Source organism: Marmota monax, unplaced genomic scaffold (genome assembly GCF_021218885.2).
Source record: "Marmota monax isolate L192 unplaced genomic scaffold, Marmota_monax_Labrador192_F-V1.1 WCK01_AAM20220418_F8-fsc00061, whole genome shotgun sequence".
Classification (NCBI taxonomy): domain Eukaryota; kingdom Metazoa; phylum Chordata; class Mammalia; order Rodentia; family Sciuridae; genus Marmota; species Marmota monax.
The window spans coordinates 7254256-7273179 of record NW_026695230.1 but is presented as its reverse complement, the minus strand read 5'-3'; the positions used below and the strand labels follow the sequence as shown (position 1 = coordinate 7273179).

The 18924-nt window shown below is 38.7% G+C and overlaps 1 pseudogene; it reads right to left on the bottom strand.

The window, feature by feature from the left end:
- Positions 1-15462: 15462 nt before the first annotated feature.
- On the bottom strand, positions 15463-17817 carry LOC124088377 (mas-related G-protein coupled receptor member X2-like; annotated as a pseudogene).
- Between the last annotated feature and the right edge of the window lie 1107 nt (positions 17818-18924).

Genomic DNA, 18924 nt, shown 5'->3' with positions numbered 1-18924 from the left:
GAGGGCAGATCCCACCAAAAAGAACTACAATACATTTCATGGCTACAGAGGCCTGCAGCTTACACAGACCCCAGCCAGCAGCAGAAGAGAGAAACTTGAGTTTCAGAGGTACTGGGAGGAGAAATGGAATAAATTATGTTATGTGTCTAAATGAATATGCCACAATGAAACTCACTATTCTGAATAATTAATATGCAACAACTAAAAATTTAAGAAGGAAAACATAAAAGTAATATAAAAAAGACAGGAGGAGCCCTCACAACTGATCTAATTGCACATAATTACAATCTAGAGAGAAGAAAACAATAATAATAATAATAAATTAGAGCAGAAATCATATTTAATACAATCAATAAAGAAAATTTGTGAAACAAAACCTGGGTTTTTGGTGAGAACAACAAAATCAACAAGCATCTAGTAAGGCTAGGGAATAAAAGAGATGATGCAAATGACAATAAAATAACAAACAACCCAATCAACAAATGGGCCAAGGACCTGAACAGACACTTCTTAGAGGAGGACATACAATCAATCAACAAGTACATGAAAAAATGCTCACCATCTCTAGCAGTCAGAGAAATGCAAATCAAAACCACCCTAAGATATCATCTCACTCCAGTAAGATTGGCAGCCATTATGAAGTCAAACAACCACAAGTGCTGGCGAGGATGTGGGGAAAAGGGTACACTTGTACACTGCTGGTGGGACTGCAGATTGGTGCAGCCAATTTGGAAAGCAGTATGGAGATTTCTTGGAAAGCTGGGAATGGAGCCACCATTTGACCCAGCTATTCCCCTTCTAGGTCTATTCCCTAAATACCTAAAAAGAGCATGCTACAGGGACACTGCTACATCGATGTTCATAGCCGCACAATTCACAATAGCAAGACTGTGGAACCAACCTAGATGTCCTTCAATAGACGAATGGATAAAAAAAAAATGTGGCATTTATACACAATGGAGTATTACTCTGCATTAAAAAATGACAAAATCATAGAATTTGCAGGGAAATGGATGGCATTAGAGCAGATTATGCTAAGTGAAGCTAGCCAATCCCTAAAAAACAAATGCCAAATGTCTTCTTTGATATAAGGAGAGTAACTAAGAACAGAGTAGGGTTGAAGAGCATGAGAAGAAGATTAACATTAAACAGGGATGAGAGGTGGGAGGGAAAGGGAGAGAGAAGGGAAATTGCATGGAAATGGAAGGAGACCCTCAGGGTTAAACAAAAGTACATACAAGAGGAAGTGAGGGGAAAGGGAAAAATAATACAAGGGGGAAAAATGAATGACAGTAGAGGGGGCAGAGAGAGAAGAGGGGAGGGGAGGGGAGGGGGGATAGTAGAGGATAGGAAAGGCAGCAAAACACAACAGACACTAGTATGGCAATATGTAAATCAATGGATGTGTAACTGATGTGATTCTGCAATCTGTATATGGGGTAAAAATGGGAGCTCATAACCCACTTGAATCAAAGGTTGAAATATGATATATCAAGAACTATGTAATGTTTTGAATAACCAACAATAAAAAATTAAAAAAAAGAGATGATGCAAATGACTAATGTCAGAAATGATCATGAGTTCAAAGCCATCCTAAGCAAAAGTGAGGTGCAAATAAATTCAGTGAGACCCTGATTCTAAATCAAATACAGAATAGGGCTGGGGATTGTCTGAGTGGTAGAGTTCCCCTAAATTTAATCCCTGGACCTCTCCATCCAAAGAAAAAAAATGTGTGGTTTGGGATATCACTACAGATCATGCAGTCATTCAAAGGCATGTAGACTAATATTAGGAATAATTCTATGACCTCAAGTTTGATTATGTTGATAATATGTACTGATTTTTGAATAAAAAAATTACCAAAACTCACACAATAAGTTATAAATGAATAGACCTATATCTATTGAAGAAATTGACCCCAAATTATTATTTTTATTTATTTATTAAATTTTAATTTATTTTATATAACAGCAGAATGCATTACATTCATATTACACATATAGAGCACAATTTTGCATATGTCCAGTTGTACACAAAGTAGAGTAACACCATTTATGTCTCCATACATGTATTTAGTGTATAAACCACCCTAAGCAAAGAAGACCAGGGTCAGATGGTTTTACTGATAAATTATAGAAAATATGGAAAGAAGAAAAGACACAATATGGTGTCTTCTAGAAAATAGAATCAGAGGGAACATTTCTCATCTAATACTATGAGGCCAAAATTACCATATTATCAAAACTAGACAAGGACTTTAGTAGAAAGAACACATAGTTTCTCACCATTAAGTATGATACTAGCTGTTCTGTTGGTCATATTTTCCTTTCTACATTTTATGATGTTTGTGAAACATATATGAAAGGGATGGATATACAAATTTTAAAATGATCCTTAAAACTCGATAGGAAAATAACCAGAATAATTGCAAAATAGTGGAAATTCTCAACTGTTGCCAAAGAAGAGATATGGATGGAAAATATGTATGGGAAAAATATGTATTGTGATATGTGTTTGAGAATTGCATTTAAAAAATGATATCCTAGTATAAATTTTTTAGAATGACTAAAACCCAGTCACTGGCAACATTAAGTTCTGATAAAAATGTGGAGAAATAGAAACTCTTACACAATGATGGGAATACAAAATGGCACAATACTTTGGAAGATAGTCTGGAAGTTTCAAAAACTACCAAATATTGACTTATCCTAAGATCCAGCAATCATGTTTCTAGGGATTTATACAAGTGCAAATTTTAGATCCACACAAAACTCTTCATGTACATTTATAATATCTTTCATCATGTTGCAAAAACTTGGAAGCAATTAAGATGTTCTGATTATCAAATTGTGGACCTCCCATACAATGAAGTCTTATTCGTCATTGAAAAGAATTGAACTATCAATCTATTAATAAAAAAAACACGGAAAAACCTTAAATATTCATTTAGTAATAGCTAAATGTAAAAAGTTAATCTGAAAAGAGCTATGTACTGTGTTATTACAATTAAATAGAAATCTAGAGATGGTTAAACTATGTAATAAGAAGCTCAGTGATATCCTGAGGATCTGGGGAAAGAGAAGGAAGTTTGGTGTAGCATAAGACAGTTTTAGAACATTAAAATGCTATCTATGTCACTGAAATGGTAAATATATATAATTCTGCTTTTATCAAAATCCACTGAAGTGTACAATTCAAGGAATGAGCCCTAGTGGTAACTATGGGTTTCAGTTTATAATAAAGTATCAGTATAGGCTCATCGAATTTAATAAATATAACACACCATTAAAATAATCAGTAGCAAGAAGAACTACGCAGGTATAAAGATGAGAAGAGCAGATATAGGGAGACCCTCTATGCTTTCTGTGCTTTTGTTCTGTAAACCTAAAAAGTGCTCTTAAAATCATAAAAAATAGCAAACTATCAAATGGATATATATTTATACTAAAGAACTGATATTCAGCATCTATTCTAAACTCCTGAAAATCAACTGTGATAAGTGGAAATAATAAAAAATGTAAACTTAAAATAATAATGAGTACCAATGAGTAAATAAAATGATACCCAGTTTTATAAGGTTTTAGGGATTTGCAAATTAAAACAATAAAATATTACTTTACATGTGGTGAGCCACTTGTGCCGTTTCTGCAGACTATGGTCGCCATTACAAGATGGCGCTGGCTCCGCTGTGGTCTGTGACAAACAACTCCTTATTTGGGAGAGTTGGCACATGGTTTTTCACCACCCTATGAGAAAGCTCCACATGGCAGCTTCGCATTGGGGCTTGAGATGCTTTATTAAGGCTGGGAGGGGCATCCGAGGGGAGAAGAAGAAATATCAAGGGCCTGAATAAACTGCTGAAAGAAGATTCCCGAGTTGCGTCTTCCTTGCGGGCAAGGGGTCGCGACAAGTGGTGCCGAAACCCGGGAACCAGAACTTTCAGCAGTCAGGGGTGGTGCACCGGTTAGTCCCAGGTAAGTGGGATCTGCGACCAAAGCGGGGTTAGTCCCAATAACTGGGATCCGCGACCAAAGCGGGGTTAGTCCCAATAAGTGGGATCCGCGACCAAAGCGGGGTTAGTCCCAGGTAAGTGGGATCCGCGACCAAAGCGGGACAGCTCCTCTGTAAAGAAAGAGAGAGCATTACATTTTATTGCAGCTGCACTGTGTACTTTCGCTTTTGTTTTCTGTGTTTCTTTTGTTGTGTCATTTCGCTTTTGTTTTTTGTGCTTCTTTTGTTGTTGTGACGACAGGGACGCTTCCCTGTAAAAGGAAGAGAGCGGGGAATTCATAGAACGGAACGCTCCCCTGTAAAAGGAAGAGAGCGGGGACTTTTGTACTTTCACTTTCTTTATAGCTCTAAAAACATTATGGGCGTTGCTTCTTCAAGCCCAATTTTGTTGGCCCTAGATGGGTTGTTACATTCAAAAGGACTTAAGATAAAGCAGAGTACTTTGCAGATGTTTTTAAGAGAAGCTGATATAGCGGCTCCTTGGTTTGCTTTTTCAGGGAGTCTTACCGTTCCCAGCTGGGACAAATTAGGGAAAGATCTAGATTTCGCTCATGAGCAAGGTACCTTGCAGGGTGGCATTATACCACTTTGGAAGTTAGTTAGAGGATGTATAACAGATGGTAAATGCCAGGAAGCTGTGAGTGAGGGTCAAGCTATTCTCGAGCAACTGCATGAGGAAAAATCTGAAGGATCATGTAGTGAAGTGGCAGAGAGTATTAAAAGTAACAGTAGTGAGAAGGCAAAAGAGCCTGAAGATAAAAATAGGAGAAGGCTCTACCCAGACTTGACCGAATTAAAAACGCCTGAGAACACAAGCGACTCAGAGAGTTCTGAGGACCTTGATATATTGTTACAACAACTACATAAGATAAAAATGAAAAAGAAGAAAAAGGAGACACAGGGCACGCAGGCCTACTATAAGAAGGGGAAGGGAGTTAACATCGGTCAACAAAACTCTGAGGAGGAGGAGGTAGAATATCTAGAAGAAGATATGGTGCCGATTGCCCCACCTCCATATGTGGGGGGGAGCCAAGGTTCCGGGAGATCTTTTCATGCACAAGTTTGGAGGACAGTTAATACAGATATGGGACTTGCATACCCTGTATTTCAGGACAATAACAGGGGAAGATATCATGAGCCTTTAGACTTTAAGATAATTAAAACCTTGGCAGAATCTGTCCGCACTTATGGCATAGATGCCGCTTTCACTCTCACTCAGGTGGAGGGACTTACTAGATTTTGCATGACTCCCTCAGATTGGGCTAGTCTAGTCCGCGCTTGTGTTTCCCCAGGGAAATATTAGGAGTCCAAAGTTGGCTGTTTAATGCTTCTGGCAGTACCCAAGACTCGGAGCGAGGTAGGAGGCTTAAAATTACTGCAAATAATTCACAATTATCTAATGCTACATTACCCTCCGCAGCAGTCTGTCTCCAATCTCCGTTCCTGTTTCTTTTGGCTAATGATACATCACAGGGGATGCTTAATTGTTCTAATATTACCTGTTATTTGTCTGAGTGTTGGAATGGCTTCTGGACTACGGCAGTGATTATGAAAATTCCAACCTTTGTCCCGATCCCGGTTACTGCAGATCCAGAGTCTTTTCCTGTTGTTGAACTGATTAGAGCCCGTAGAGATTTTGGAATTACGGCAGCCATAGTGACAGCTGTGGCGGTATCTGCTGCTGCAGCAGTTACAGCTGGAGTAGCCATGGCCAGCCAAGTACAAACTGCTGCCACTATTAATCAGGTTATTCAACAAACATCCACCATACTTGAATCTCAAAGTAGAATTAATCAACACATTCTATCTGGGATTTTGGCTGCTAATCAAAGGATAGATTTACTCCAAGCTCAGGTAGAAGAATTGGCTGACTTGGTGCATTTGGGTTGTATTGATCAACGTGCACATTTGTGTATAACCTCTGTCAGATTTTATGATTCCAGAAATGCCTCCCACATCATTGGGGAGTATGCATCCGGAACCTGGTCCATGGAAGCAGAAAACATGATCCAGTCTCAACTAACCCAGATAGCTGTCTTGAACAGTACCCGTGTCGATCCCATGACTTTGGGTCAATTCACCGATTGGATATCTTCTGCTTTTTCCTTCTTCAAAGAGTGGGTGGGGGTAGGCATTTTTGGTGCAATGTGTTGCTTCGGTGTTGTACTTTGTTTGTGGCTTCTCTGTCGCCTTAAAACTCGCCATGCACAAGAAAAGGCTATGATCATACAAGCTCTTGCAGCTTTAGAAAATGGCAACTCACCTCAAGTCTGGCTTGCGCATCTTAAACAGTAAACCTTTGACATGGTCGTTACACCCCAAGTTATTATAACATTGCACTGGGATCGACATGACTTTCCTTGTTATTCTCTTAGTGTTGGAAAGCCCTTGCACTCTGCCGGTCTTACTGCCATTGCACGCAGATGGGTTTCCACACTAGTGCTTTTCTATCGCCTTAAAGTCCGTGCCTTTCTTTCAGGGTGCTGTCAACTTGTTTGTCGTTATAAACAGCCACAGTTCAGCCTCAGCTATCCCCTTCGTCCACCATCGTCACGATACAGGATGCGAGGCAAGGCACTGCACTTGAGTGATCCTTGACGTGGACCTCAAGGAGAGCATGTCCTATTGCATGCGGGTTAGACTCGTCCATGCCCCACCCCACGAAAAAAGGCGTCGGCTGATATGGCCTCAGATCTGGGGAAGGGCCCTCCTTAGGACTGAGCCATACTATGCAGCCACTTCTGCACAGTGGGATAGGACCTCTACTCTCGCCTGTATTGTTTTAAGAAAACAGAAAGGGGGAACTGTGGTGAGCCGCTTCTGCCGTTTCTGCAGACTATGGTCGCCATTACAAGATGGCGCTGGCTCCGCTGTGGTCTGTGACAAACAACTCCTTATTTGGGAGAGTTGGCACATGGTTTTTCACCACCCTATGAGAAAGCTCCACGTGGCAGCTTCGCATTGGGGCTTGAGATGCTTTATTAAGGCTGGGAGGGGCATCCGAGGGGAGAAGAAGAAATATCAAGGGCCTGAATAAACTGCTGAAAGAAGATTCCCGAGTTGCGTCTTCCTTGCGGGCAAGGGGTCGCGACATTTACACTCATTACAATGCCCAGAATTCAAAGGAATGATATGACAATACAATGTTCATCAGGTGCATGTGCAGCAACTGAACTCCCATATTCTGCTGGTGAGAATGTGAATTAGTAGAGTGACTTGAAAAGCAGTTGAATAGTGTCTTAGACTTATCTTATGACACAGCAATTTTACTCTATGTTGTTTATCCAAGAAAATGAGATCATATGTCCACAAAAAGCCTTAAATAAGAATGTACATGGTAGCTTTATTTATAACAGTCAAAAATTGAAAATGACTCAGATCAATCAATATGAAAATGGTTAAACAGTGGTACTTCTGGATTCAGTTTTATACTGCTGGTATAAGGAATGAAATTAAAAAATCAACCCAAAATATAATAATGAGTGAAGGAAGCTAGGAATGGAAAATGTCCACAGTATATTTATTTCTAAACAAATAAAGACAATGATAAGGCAAAACTGATCTTTGGTGATAGAAATAGGAATACTGGTGGCCTCAGAGCTGGGGCAGGTTGTTACAAGGTAAATTTCAGAGATATGAAAATATTTTGTGTCTTGAATGTGTTTCAGGTCACATGGGTGTATTTTTCAACCCAAACACAATAACTATGTAATTGTCATATTTACACAACATTCTATTGTTACATTCTATTGTAATGATGCCATCAATAAAAATAATAAAAGAGTATTAAACAATGAATCTTTAAATTAATATATTAAACGTTGTGTGTAATTAAAATTAATTAATTAATAAAGTAAATATAGTGAGCTTTTCAGAATGTCCTCCAAGATTATTTAATAAGGTAAATCCTTTCAAAATCTGCCATAAGGGATTAGAGAGCTCCCAGAGAGAGTGAGTGAATCTCTAAAGGCCAAAAGGGAGGGGAGGAAGGGCACTTGGGATGCTGATGCAGGATATTTGAAAATAAACCACAAGAAGAGAGTCTACCTCAAAATGAACATATGCAAGGTTGTTGGTTATTCTGTCCATAATGTACAACTTCACTTGGAAAGAATTGGAAACAATACACTTAAGGATGAAGTCTCAGTTTCAGTAAGTGGAGATTTAGCACAGGTTTTAAATAAAAGTCTTTTATTATTTATTTATTCCTTAAGGCATTTATATAATAAACACTTATTAAGTCAGAGAGACAGAATATTCTAAGTCCTGCCAAAATTAAAGAAGAGTATAATTTTAGGCCCAGATTGAAATTTAATTCTTTTAGTATTAAAACATATATATACACACACATACATATATAAAATTAGTAAAAATGTAACATTAATCTCTTTCTGGTGCAGTGACCAAGGATGTGCAGAGTTTTCCTGCACTGCTTCCTGCCTTCTGCTTAAAGACAGATTGGTCAATGTGGGAATGGTCTGAAACCTAACATTGTTGAAATTCACACAGGAGGCGTAAAGACTCTGATTAAGGCCATTCCAGAGACACTGAAATCACCATTTGTTTGACAATCCTGTCTCAATTCTCATGAGGATGATTATCATCTTAACTGTTTAAAGATAAGAAGCCCTGGATGAAATCAGTTAAGAAAATCTCCAAAACTGATTATGAGAGAATTTTGCTGTCAAAGCAAATCTGTCTGATCAAAGCAAAAGCTCATCACTGGCCAATCTGCTGCCTGCCAGGGTTTCCTGAGGAGGATTTCCACATTCATCCTCCTCTGAAGTGTCCTGCAGAGCCCTCTGCAGAACCAGGAGGTTCTGTAGCTCCTGAAGCCTCTGGTTGGTGCAGATGTTCACAGGGCAGGATATGTAGAAGTGGAAAAGGTGCCAAGACAATGTGTCTATATAAGTCTAAATCCAGAGTAACTGGAACCTTTGGATGCCTGAGGGCAGACCACAGATGAGAAAGCCTAGGAGTATGAGGCCCATGTACCATAGCCCACTCAGTAGCATTTACTAGGAAATACAGAGGATCCTGACCAGGCTGGACTCTGAGAGAATCATAAAGAAACAAACAAAAGTCTCACCCACATGGCTGTGATGAAATCAAATGTCTGACAAGAATCACAGTCAAAATGCTCTTACAGGAAGTAACAAGAATCCTCTAGTGGGATGCTCAGCAGCCAGGACAGGACCCAGAGCAAGGCACAATATGACAGCAGACATGTGTCTCCAGTGGCAGCTGTGATACCAAATGGACAACAGAACAGACTAATTGTTGCTAATGGCATGAAGCATGCTCAGGCCTGCAATGTAGGTGAAGGTAAACACCATGTTGAAGAAGTTGTTCTGTAGATATGGATAAAATGGAAGGTGATGAGATTTAATAGGGCATTTATAATGTGGCTGTGAAGGAGAAGAAATTCCACTGCAGCCACATTAGCTTCATGTGCAGATGGAGAAGGCATTTTTGCACATGAGGGAGCCCTGGGGACCAAGCACAACCACACCTTCTGCTAACCCAACCAGGGCAATGATAAGATTAGTGGAGGCAGGATAAGGATAACCTTGTCAAAATATTAAAGAATGCCCTCCTCGTTTCTACTCACTGTTGTGAAATCAGTTCTCCAGGCTGGAATGGCTGGTCCCATGCTCAGGAACCCTCTACTTATGCTCCTGGCACAAGATGTAATCACCTGTTACATGAGTTCTCATTATTAGGACACCTGGCTATGTAGGTAGTACTGTCTCTCTGTTATAGAGGAGGAAACAATCTTTCAGATATTAAGTAATTTATAAAAGATGGGAAGTTTTGAACCTGGATAAAATCCAGCACTCTGCCTCGGAGGCCTGGTCTCTACTTGCTACAGCACAGGTCTGTTACTGATCTAGGAAAATTCCATGATCCCAAAAGCCTAACACCCCATGCTAGGTCATGATCCCTGGAGACAGGAGGAAGAAATTTTCATGAGATCCAACTATACCACTCTTGAGTGTTTCTGAAGGAATCAAGTCAGCATATTACAGAGATGCCCCATGCCCATGTTGATCACAGCACTGTTCACCATAGCCAAGTTATGGAACCAGCCTAGATGCCCTTCATTGGATAAAAGGATAATGGAAATGTAGTATTATTGGCATGACAGGCACAATGTAGTATTATTCAGTCAAAAAGAAAAAGGAAATCATAGCATTGGCATATAAATGGATGAAAATGAAGATAATCTATGACAGGGAATGCACACTGTAGGGAAAGCAGATCTAAAATCAATACTTGATACTTCTAAGTAAACTCATGAAGAAAGAACAAATTAAATCAAAAAGCACAAGAAAAAATGATAAAAGATATCAGATATCAATTAAATTGAGAACAGAAAGTGAGTGGAAGAAAACTAATGAAAATAATCTTTCTTTGAAAAGATTATACCAAAATTATGAATTTTTGATGCAGGTGTGTCACTGTAGTATGCTCATTTTAAGTATTTGGGGCATATACCAAGGAGTGGAAAAACTGGGTTAAGTGTTGGTTCCATTCCAAGTTTTCTAAACGAACTCCATTCTGCCTTCCACAGTAGTTGCACCAATTTGCAGTCCCACAATATATGAGTGTACTTTTTCCCCCATTTTCCTCTTCAAAATTTATTGCTACTTGTATTCTTGATAATTGCCATTGTGACTGGAGTGAGATGAAATCTCAGTATAGTTTTAATTTGCATTTCTATAATTGCTAAAGATGCTGAATATTTTTATAAAGAAAAAGTGGTATACATACACAATGGAATATTACTCAGCCACAAATAAAAATAAAACTATGCCATTTGCTGGTAAATGAATATGGCTAAAGGCTATCATGTTAAACAAAATAAGCCAGTCCCCAAAAGCAAAGGCAAGTGTTCTCTTTGATATGTGGATACTAACACACAATAAGGGAGGGGCAATAGAAGTTTATTGGATTAAACAAAGGGGAATAGAGGGAAGAGAGGGGGTATGGGATTAGGAAAGACAGTAGAATGAGTCAGGCATAAATTTTCTATGTTCATATAAGAATACACTACCAGTGACACTCCACATCATGTACAGCCACAAGAATGAGATCCTAATTAGGATGTTACTCTCCATGCATATATAATATGTCAAAATACACTCACACTCCACTCTTTTGTATATATAAAAAGAACAAATAATAAATACATAAATTTAATGGATAAAAAAGAAAATATTGACAAATTTGATAAACCTCTCACCAAACTAAGCAAAGAAAATTTAAGAAAGACACAGTTAACTAATATAAAAAGGGAAAGGGAAGAGGGATCCTTCAGAAAATTAGTAACACTAAAACATAGTTCTTTGAAGAGATCCATAAAAATAATAGACTTCCAGAAAGGCTAAGGAAAAAAAAAAGAGAGAGAGAGGTCACATGAAAGATTCAGATCATAATTGAAAGTAGATATTGCTACAGAGCCTGTGAACATTGACAGAATATCCAGGAATATTAGGAACAATCTGTGCCCCCAAATTTGATAGACAAAGTGTGTCAATTGTTAGCAAAATATCAACCAGGATATAGATAATCTGACCACACCTGTATCTATTCACATTGACTCAAGAATTGACAATCTTCCTATACAGAAGGCATCAGGCCCAGATAGTGACATTCTCTACAATTGAATCCAGGAACTAGAAACAGAGTGAACACTTACTTCCTAACACATTCTGTGAGGCCAGCATTACCATAATATGAAAACTAGACAAAAACTTCCTTAGTAGAGCATCTAGTTTCACACCAATTAGTAGTAAATTTGCTCTTGTATTAACCATGTTTTTTTTACTTTTAGTGTTTTATGATTCTCTATCATCAAGAAACCTTGCTGACCTAGGAAATACTGTCCCTCCCAGGCATGGCTGGCTCTTAGATATAGCAAACGAATCCCAGGAATATGCCTTTTTTATGCAAACCAATCAGTCCAAAGCCCACAGTCCTAAAAACCACCTTTATGAAGATCAAAAATGGCAAAAATAGAAGAAATTATGTATGGGTGAGGCTAGGAGCAAGAGGTATAGGGAAACTCTGCATGCTCTTTCTCTGTAGACATAAAGATTCTCTAAAAATAGTAAAAATAATTGGCAAACTATCAAAGAATACATACTTATAAGGAATATATTTACCAAGGGTCTTATATGCAGCACTAAACTTCTAATCAATAATGAAAAGAGGAAATGATAAAAATGTAAGACACTTACAAAACAATTATGAATAGCCAGTGAGTGCATAAAAGCTAAGTCATTAGGGAAATGCAGACCAAAACACAAGAAAATATTAATTTAGAAAGATGACAATTCAAAAGACTGACAATACCACGTTTCTTGGTTGCACATGCAGTGGCTGTATTTCCATACTTTATTTGTGGAAACATGAAATAATACAATCACTTCGGAAAGTAGTGCAGAAATTTCTTATACATTTAGATAATTACAATTAATATATTATTTTTATAAAATGTAGAACAAAAATATTTATGCATAATAAAATTAGTAAAATAAAAGTTGCAAGGTCTTTGGAATAAAAGGTAAATTTGACCCAGATTCCAAGAACACTGAGTCTGGTAAGTCCTATCAGAAATCTTCCACAAGGAGTTAGAGAACCCCCAAAGAGGGAGAATCTGTAAAGAATTTCTAAAAGCATAGGAGAAAGAATGGGAAGGGATGCACCTGGGATTCTAGTGGAAGACATGTGAAAGGAAACCACAGCAAGACCCTCTGCCTCAAACCTGAAATTTGTATGGATGTTAATTCATCTAGGTAAAAAATCTAGTTTCATGTTTGAAATGCTTGAAAATGATGAAGGCAAAAAATATAATGATGATGATTTAAATCTGGTAAGTGAAGATTTAGCACAAGATTGACTTTAAATACCTCCTTGAGAGGTCTCAGCTCAAACAGAGGGAGGAACACCCTCTGCCAGATGCTCAGCTCTGCCACAGATCAAGGCACACAGTAGTGTACATCTGGCTCATATCCTCCCCACCACAGAGATGTGAAAAAGGAAGGTCAACCCAGACTCAGGTGTGAGGAGCAGAGGCCCAAGAGAAGATCAGCAAAATTGTCAGTTGAACATGCCACTTCAAAATGGAAAGGAAGTCAAAAGGGAAGCAGAAAAGGTTATATTTCTAAGAAAATGAGTAAAACCAAAGAGAAAGGGGAGTAAAGGGAAAACAGGCAGAAGTGGGTAAGCAAGAAACAAAAGAGGGTTTGCCTGAAATAAACAGAGAAACTAAAAATAAGGAAAGTCCAGCCTCTGACCAAGCAAAAGAGAAAGAAGACAAGCTGATAACTACCATATACTATTTCTTATCAGTGGTCCTTCGCTCCCTTCTTGAACAATCCGTTAAAATAATCTTATCAAATATTTTGTAAAAGCAAGTTTTTTGTAGCTCCAGCAATATTTTTAAAAATGTTTCTATTAGTGCCTTATAGTCATGCATAATAATGGGGTTCATTTTAAAATAATCATACATTCATGGAATATAACTTGCTTCCTCTTTCCCTTCCCTCTTCCTCCCCCCATATTCCTCCTGTCTATTCTACTGGTTTTCCTTCTATTTATTTATTATTTTTAAACTAGTGATTTATAGACAAACATACGTTGGAATTCACTATGGTATATTTATATGTGAACATAGCATAATTTTGTCACTTCCACTCCACATTTTCTTCCTTTTCCTGTCTCTCCTACCTCCTCCTCAATCCCCTTCCTTTACTCCACTAATGTAGCCTGTTTTTGTGAGATTTGGTCCTCCCACCCCACACCTTTTACTTACTTCACTCTAGTTCCCCCCTCCTGCCCAACACAAATTAGATCCTTGACTTTCATCATTGGCTTATCTCACTTATCATGATCAGCCATCCACTTAACAGGAAATATAATTTCATTATTCTTTTTTTTTGAGAGAGAGAGAATTTTATATATATATATATATATATATATATATATATATATATATTAGATTTTGGCGGACACAACATCTTTGTTTGTATGTGATGCTGAGAATCGAACCTGGTCTGCACACATGCCAGGCCAGTGCGCTACCGCTTGAGCCACATCCCCAGTCCCTCATTATTCTTTACGACTGAGTAAAACTCCATTGTGTGTGTGTGGTGTGTATATATAATTTATATTTATATCATATATATGTGTGTGTGTGTATACACAAACACACACACAACACATTTGCTTGATCCATTCATCTGTTGAGGGATATCGAGGACTGGTTCCATAAGTTTGCTATTGTGGATTCCAGCGACGATTTTTTGGAAGAAATCCCACATTGTCTTCTCACATTTCATAAGTATAAATGTTTTTTTTAAGAGTTGAAATCATTGACTGGTTATTCATTGTGGGGGATATGAATTTACAGGAGGCTTTGACTGTCTTGAGTTTCAGCCTAACATTCTGGAAGTGGAAGGGGCAGTTTTGTATCCTACAATACAAAGCATAGAAATCAACAATTTGGAGTCACAGTCAAGCATTTACTATGTTTGAATATTTTAAATCACTTCTATTTCCATATAATTTTTAGGTGATTTGTTTCCTAAAGAAAACCACTCCTTGATCCTTGCCCTATCAGAACTGTTTGGACTCTGTAACATCTTTGGTCATGGCAGTCAAGTTTTTCTAAATGATTTTGCTAACATGCTACAGCAAAAATTTGAGTATATAGTATACATTACATAAAATCGTAAACTAGTGGCCTTTATGTTACAGCTTATCAACACTAGAAGATAATGGGACTTATGGAAAATTAGTCTCCATATTTGAAGCAGGAAAGTCACTAGAGTAACTATTATAAAAGAATCAAAATGCAAGGCTTCTTAGATTTTTGGCTTATATGTTAAGAATTCTGTACAAATTGAAAACACTACTTAATAATTAATCAAAAAAATTAATTACAAAAAATGCATCAGTTCTATTCATTCACTGAGTCATTTCTTTCATTAATACAATAATGACTAATCAAGTCACAGAGATTTTCTAAGCCTTGCCAAAATTAAAGAAGACTATTCTTTGTTGGTTGAACTGAAATTTAAGTCTTTAATTTTAATCAGACAAGGAACAGAAAATGAAATTTGTCAAAAATATAACCTTCATTTAGTCTATAAGAGGTACAGTAACCAAAGAAATTTAGACCTTTCTTGTACTACTTTCTGTCTCCTTCTGAGGAAGGGATTCAACAAAAGTAAAGCAGTCCTAGACCTCCGATCTTGTGAAGGCCCCAAACTAATGGTGTGAAAGTCCTAAGGCAGTTCATGACATCCTAATCAATGTTTGTTAACAGGCCTTGTCTCATTTAGGTCTCATGAGAGCGATCATTATCTTAACTGTTTTAAGATCAGAAGTCAAGGATGTAAGAAGTTAAGAAAATGTCCCAACATGGTATGGAGGAGTTGGGTCTCAGAGCCCATCTGTCTGATCTTCATCATCATCTCCTCTGCTGCCTGACATCTCCAGGGCTTCCTGAGAAAGGCTGTCTCCACATTCGTCTTTGTTGGGAGAATCCTGCAGAGCCCCCTGGACAAACAGCTGGAGACTCGGCCACTGTAGAAGCTGCTGCCTAAAGGAGCCAGTGAGGAAGTAAATGATGATGTTGGCACAGCTGTTGACAGAGGACAGGAGAGATGGAAGTGGAAGAACATATGATAAGAACATACCCAAGGCAGTCCCAACCCAGGTTACTAGGAAATCTTGGATGCCTAAGGGAAGAATACAAAAAAGAAAGTCCACCACTGTGAACAGGATGATCATATTCAGCCTGGTCATCAGCTTTGCCTGGAGCTACAGAACATCCTGACCAGAAGGCCCAAGTTAGACCCAGAGAGAACATCAAATTTAAAAAAATCAGCCAAGCAGCTGTGAAGAAATCAAATGTCAGACACCAAACACAATCAAAATCCTTAAATAGGTAATCACATTGGTACCCTTCCAAGAAGCTAAACAGCAGGAGCAAGACCCAGTGTAGGGCACACATGACATGGCTGTGGCAGTGCTATCATGCCATGGGACAGACAGTGCTCAGTGCTAATGGCACTGAGCATGCTCAAGCCTGAAATTAGACAAAGATCCACAGAGGGTCAAAGAAGGTGTAGATGTGGATAGAGACAGAATAAAAGATGATGAAAAAATATAGCAGGGTATCAATAATGTGGCAGCAAAGGAAAAGAAAGTCCGCAGGAGCCAGGTTTAGGATGTAGACAGAGAAGGCGTTCCTGTGCATGCGGAACCAGAGCACTGCTGCATTTCCTGCCAGCACAACAGGGTGATAGTGAATGTCAGCAACTTCACAATCAGGGTCTTCTTGTGAAAATATAAGGGACTGTCTTCCTCATTTTCATTCATTGTTGTGAAATCAGTCCCTCAGTTGGGGGATTGGATGCATGATCAGGAACTCTCCAACAGAGCCCCCTGCAAACACAAATAGGATGTCAGCACCTGTCACATGCACTGGGATTCTAAGTACCACCCGGCTACGTGGGAGGTACTGGCCCACTAACAGGGAAGGATACAGAATCTTGAAGAGATTAAGTAATTTATTGAAGTCAGGATTCTGAAACTTGGATAAAACCCAATACTTTCTGATATTAAAACATGGTCACTCTCTCATGAAACATGGGTCTGTTACTGACATGGGAAACTTCTATGATGCCAACACTCTCACTGAGTATCCTAGGCCCTGTCATGAACCCCCAGAGCAGGCGGAAGAAAGTCTGGAACAGACAGTGCAGGACAGAAATGGGGGTCAGCCCAGAATTCCTCTGCACAGGGGTTTTCTTTCAGGAGCAAGAATTCAGAGTTCCCTAGTAATGACAAATGGCCACCCTCAGTGGCTCAGAGTGGTCCTTCTATCAGGGATAAAGAATGTTATTTAAAGTATGAAGGAAATGTGACCCTTTGTGCAGGGAGGTGTAGGAAAGAAACATTTCAATGAATCAGTTTTATGAGGACAAGAAGCACTTTATTCTTGTCCATGCTGCTTCCCAGTGCCCAGCTCCTGGAGGAGGACAGAGTTGAGTAGTCAAGACGTGTATAATCCACTGGTGAATGAATTAACAAATAGGAAACATAAGCATACTTGAAAATTGGGTTAAATGTGACACAAAAATTTTAAGTGGAATTAGTCACTAGGAAACACATATGGAATGAAATGAAACAAATGCATTCCTCACGAATCCTTCTGTGAAAAACAGAGATGTATTGGAAAGAATGCCCCATGTAAAGACATGAGTAATAATGGTCACCATTGTGTCTCCATAGGAAGGCTAGGGTCTGGATTTACTGAGCATGGAGAAGGATTTAAGGCAAGAGTTTAGAGACTGGACTCAGGGATGAACTGAACTTCCAGTCCTTTTGAGAAGTAAAAAGAAAGTTTGAGAAAAGAGAGAGAGAGATTGAGACAGAGAGAGAGAAGAAGGGAGAGTTTTGGAGATGATGCTGAGTTTGGTCATGGAAATATCTAAGAGGGGTTAGTAAATGACTTGCTGTGAGATGAGTAACAAAAACCTATTCATTACCCTCTGTTATGGGGCAGACGGCTCAGAAAACATCAACTCCAATTTGTCCAAATTGAAAAATATTTATTAAATTGGCCAGCCAGTAACTGCTCCCCACAGAACCCATACCTGTCTCTGCAAGGAACAGCATGGAGCCTGAGCATTTCAGGGTTTTTAAAGGCAAAAACCACATCCGGGATGAAGTATCTGCAAGCAAGCAGGGGTACTGAAGTTGAACTGAGCAGTTAGCAAAATAATGCATTGCGTACATTGATATTTCCCATGAGACTTTCCAGGTTGACATAGCAGAAAGCAAGTAGAAGGGAAGTGGGTCAAAATGACCTAGTTGTGAGTACAAGTTAGAGAATGGTTACTAACGTCCACACAATCAAACTCTGACAGGTTACAATGTCCAAGAAAAATGGAAACCAAAGAGAGAACAATTTTACATTGTATAAGAATTGCCATTTTGTGTTGCCAAACATGCTACGATGAGCAACTACTGATAGGTACAGAGGTAGGGAGTTCCCAGGGGAGACGCATTTCTTATATGACATGGAGTCTTAGGGTAAAAGGGAGTCTGTTTTGTCATTGCCCATATATCCCGGCACATAACACCCTCCCCCATTGATTCTCAAGGGTTTTCTTTCTAGATTTAAACATTCTTTTGATCGAGTTCTTTGAGGGGGACTACTTTTAAGCCTCATTGATGTAGAACTTTGGGTGAAAATAAAGATATTTATGTACAATTCATGTGAAACACAGGGAACTACAAGAAAAAGGTAAAATTCATGGGCTGGTTGATTAATATGTGGTATACCTTTTGATTCTGTAATAACCACATGATAATTACTATTCCCTCCTTCCATTGGAGAAAGCAAAGGCACAAGAAAGTTGAGTGTTTTGCCCAGGTTTGATGCAAAACAGTGACAGAGCCTGGATTTGAGCTCCCAGATCAGCACCAATGTTGCTACCTTTTCCAACCCAGAAGTTCCTCTGCCATATGAGGTACATATGGAAAGGAAATTGAAGGTAAAAGCTTGTACTATCAGAGACTTAGAAATAGAATTTTGTACTTTTGAAAAATAGAGTATGCAAAATTTTGAAATAACAAGGAAAAAAAGTCTATGAAAGATAGAACACAGAATAGTAGTAGGTAGAGGACAATGGATAAGACTCCAGCCCAGAACATCTACCTGGCTCTGCAAAAGCACCAGTCAGTGCACAAGCAATTAACACAGGAAAATAGGATCTGAGGAAAAGACAGCAGGAGCCCCTGGGCATTAAGGGCTAAATGAAGAAGTTATAGTTCTCTCTTGGTTACTGTCGAGGAACTGTCTTCCTCATTGGCCTGATAAGGATATGGAGG